Raw genomic sequence first — 4347 nt, forward strand, 5'->3', positions numbered from 1 at the left:
CTATTAAAATGTGGATTAGTCCTCTCCCTACTCATTTAGCTCCTCTTCTTTAACACAGGCGAGTTCTGGATTGGAGGGTTTGGAGGATAATAAATGCTCATTAACTTGATTTTAGCCTTTTTAGTATTTGGATCCAAGCATGGGTGAGGCTAGCATGTTTTAGTCCCACTACTTTTAGTCATGGGACTAAAACGTATCCAAGCACCCTCTTAGTTTTATTTGAGGGGTGGGTTTTGTTGGACACCATTATTGTGACTAGCCTTTTTAATAGTACTATATGCATAATTTGGCGACGAGCGCTCTCTATATGTACCACCTTTTTTTTAATTTCAAGTTTTGCTCCATGGCGCAATCCATCGATACTATTGTTGTACAAAAGTATACATTTTTTAAAAGGCTAGAGGGCGGGCAGTCTAGCTTGGTCGGTTTCACGAGAGGCGAGGGCCTTTGTGATTTGACGGTTCATTACTGCTGGAAGGCGGGGCCTTGTGATTTGACTGCTCGTATAAATGCGCCGACGACCTGATCGAGGAGGAGCAAAGAACCGTGCGGTATACTTAAGTTTTCCACTAGAGTAGTACTGCGATGGAGGAGCACGAAACACGGCAGCCCAGTGCCATATGGCGATAAAAAATGATCTAATTTGCTAGTCATCTCATTGTTAGCATTGTTCTATTCATTCCCTCAAAAAAATATTGTTCTATTCATGCCTCGCAGAGAACGTGACACGTGCAGCGAAACACCCGAAGCAAAAGATGAAACACAGGAGGAAGAGCAAAATAAGAAGGAAGATTAGCACCCCAAATGATCTAATTCGCCGCGGAGTCGTAACTGCTTCTTCATCGCCTCCACGACCTCCATCTCTGTAACGCCCCAAGACCGATGCTCGAGAAGACTTCCATAGGTTCCGGGTTTCTCTGTGTGTTTCATTTTGCTTGCTCCTTTTATTTTTGCATTGCATCATGTCATCATGTCATCATGTCATAAATCTTTTACATCTCAACTAAATAATTTGTGTGGATCTTCGATCTATTTAAATCGAGGGAAGAGTGACTTCTCTTTATAACATATCCTACTAATATTTAGGGAGCTATTATAAACTATTTCTTTAAGTCTGAATCACCCATAACACAATTGCACTACACTTCAACTCTTCCCTTACCCGACTCATCCTCCTACCCTTCTGTTTCGACCTTTTAAGTTAAATTGCAAATTGGGTTTGCAATTTTACTTTCTCCATTAATGTTCCAAATCTGCCCATAAATCACATCTATTGTGTAGGGTCACCTCCTATAATTTCAACCCATTTGGAGTTCATTTGAATGGGTTTCGAAATTAAAATCTTGCCGAGCTAAATCCAACGCGTGTGGATTTTTCTTCCTCTAAAAATCCTCAGGCCGTTTTTATCAAATTCCCCATATTTTTGCGAGTCCGGGAAATTTATCCGCGTACTCAAATTCTTTCCCTAACCTCCCTTTTTCCTTTTCTTCTCCTTATTTTGTTTTCTGATAAAAATAAGAGAGAGAGAGAGAGAGAGAGAGAGAGAGAGAGAGAGAGAGAGAGAGAGAGGAGTTCAACCCAGGCCTCTGGCCTTTTTCCTTCCCACCAATTCGGCCTAAGGCCCAGCCGCCGGCCTCTCTAGGAGCAGCCCCTTCCCCCTCTACTGGGCCGGCCTCTAAGGCCCAACCTGCCTACCTAACCCTAGGCCCGAGCGAGCTACATCCCGATCGATCCCTCTCCCTTCCCTCGTTCCCTCGCGCCGCCACACAGGGTCGAGGAGCCCCGATCCCATCCTCATCCTCCCTTCGACTCCTCCTGGCGCCGCCACTCACAGGGAGAGCGAGTGCAGCGCCACACCCTCGTCCCGTTTCCCCTTTGCACCCCTCCTCGTCGCCGGAGTCCAGCCACTGGACGAGCCGCAGGCCGCCGTCGCCATGAACGCCCGCGCTCATCTCCTCCACCTCGCGCCACCCACCTCCCTCCGCGGTCAAGCACCAGCTCCAGGAGCCAACAGATGCGTCGCCGCCGCCCTGGAGCTCCACCGCCGCCAAGCGCCGCCTCCAGCAGCCTACTCCCCTCGCGTTCCTGCCTTGCCCCGCCATGGACGCCGCAAGACCTCGCCGCTGCCTCCCCGTCTCCGGCGTGCCGGCGACCCGACCTGCCAGGGCCGCCGCCCTCCTTCATCGCGCCCTCGCCTCCCTCTTCCTCCATTCGGGCCAACACCGCCGCCACTGGATCAGTCTGCGCGTTCGTCGGGGTCCTCCCCTGCCGCCGGACCGGCCCTGCAGGAGCTTCTTGTCCCTCGCCGTCCGATGCTGCTCCGCCCTGCCGCCTCTTGCCGAGCTACCTGTCACCTGCGTCGTCTACGTGCTGCTTCCCTGCTGCCTTTTTGTTGTCATTGCCAAGGCCACTGAATCCAGGGATGCAAGACCGCCTCCGTGGAATTTCGCCAAGTACACCACTGACAAGACCAAACGGATGCTTAAACGAGTACCGAACAAAACGGCAAGACCTACGAGAATCACTTCGTGGACCGATGAGTACCACGACGACCATTGTTCGCCAAGTACACCTTCGGATGGCCAAGTTCCTCTTCAAATGTACGACTACACGGTGTTGCGCCAAGTACCACGATGCTTGGAGCCCTCGAACCGTCAAGTTTCACTACCGCCGACTAGCATGACTACCGTCGCAAAAACGAGACCGTCAAGACCCGATCGACAAGTACCCCGACGACCCTGAACATCTACGATTGTGTACGACTACCGCCGCTGTGGTTTTCGACAAGACGTCGTGAGCCTCTACTTCCACTACCGCTCCGATGATCGCCGATGAACGATAGGACGACTACTTCGACTACCGTCGCGTGAACCACTACTTCCCTCTACGTCCGGAGAACGTCTACTTCCACTACACCGCATCGAACTCGAACCCCTTCGATAATGCACGCTTCGAAGGTATAACCCTGAGACGACCGCCCGTGAACGAATGCATGTGTGATGTATGAGATGCTCGTGTTTGCTCCGTGCTTGATTTGTCAGTGCACGTTGCCCTCTTTTACCTTGTCACCGTCATGTGGGAACCCGGTAATCGGGAGCACCCCACCTTCCATCGCATGTCACGCTCCCGTCGCACTTTCTTTGCACCGGGATCTCAATCGAGTTACCAGAACCGGAATGTTGCCGTGGCACCGTTTCGTTATCATTGCCGTGGCTCCCCTTTTCATTTCCGCCACGTTGACAAATGCTTCTTAATATGCCCTTGTCAACTTTTCTTATATTTGCATAAAACTTGCTCATGTCATCCGCATCATGTTAACAACATTAAGATGGCTTAAATTGTTGTTGCATCAAATTACTAATGCATATGGGGATTTATCGGATTTGTTGTTTGCTATATTCGGCCCCATTTAAATTGTTTAGATAGATAATCCCTTTATGTTTCACCTCTTGCCATGCTAACAACATTTAATATTGTTGGGTACACAACCGAGATCAAACTAAATAAGTCACGTGGTGTTTCGTCAATATGCAACGGAGTTGCATATTGAGCTCCACTTAATTTGCAGGATTGCTTGTGCATATTGCCATGCCATGCTTCATTAAACCGAACATGCATCATGCTTGGATGTGCATCATGCCATGTTGATGTCGTGGTTGTTTACTATGTTGTTTGCTTTCTTTCCGGTGTTGCTTCTTTGGGTTAGTTCCGATAACGTCGTGTCTGTGAGGATCCGTTCGTCTACGTCCGTTTGTCTTCTTCATGGACTCGTTCTTCTTCCTTGCGGGATTTCAGGCAAGATGACCATACCCTCGAAATCACTACTATCTTTGCTTTGCTAGTTGCTCGCTTTTTTGCTATGCCTATGCTGCGATACCTACCACTTGCTTATCATGCCTCCCATATTGTTGAACCAAGCCTCTAACCCACTTGTCCTAGCAAACCGTTGTGTGGCTATGTTACCGCTTTGCTCAGCCCCTCTTATAGCGTTGTTATTTGCAGGTGAAGATTGAATTTTGTTCCCCGATGGAACATGGAGATGTTGTTCCTTGTTGGAACATGTTTACTTGTTGGGATATCACAATATATATATTATTTAATTAATGCATCTATATACTTGGTAAAGGGTGGAAGGCTCGGCCTTATGCCTGGTGTTTTGTTCCACTCTTGCCGCCCTAGTTTCCGTCATATCGGTGTTATGTTCCTCGATTTTGCGTTACTTACGCGGTTGGGCTATAATGGGAACCCCTTGACAGTTCGCCTTAAGTAAAGCTTTTCCAGCAATGCCCAACATTGGTTTTACCATTTGCCACCTAGCCTTTTCTTTTCCCTTGGGGGTCGCGCGCC

The sequence above is a fragment of the Triticum dicoccoides genome, chromosome 3A, assembly GCF_002162155.2.
Source record: "Triticum dicoccoides isolate Atlit2015 ecotype Zavitan chromosome 3A, WEW_v2.0, whole genome shotgun sequence".
Taxonomy (NCBI): domain Eukaryota; kingdom Viridiplantae; phylum Streptophyta; class Magnoliopsida; order Poales; family Poaceae; genus Triticum; species Triticum dicoccoides.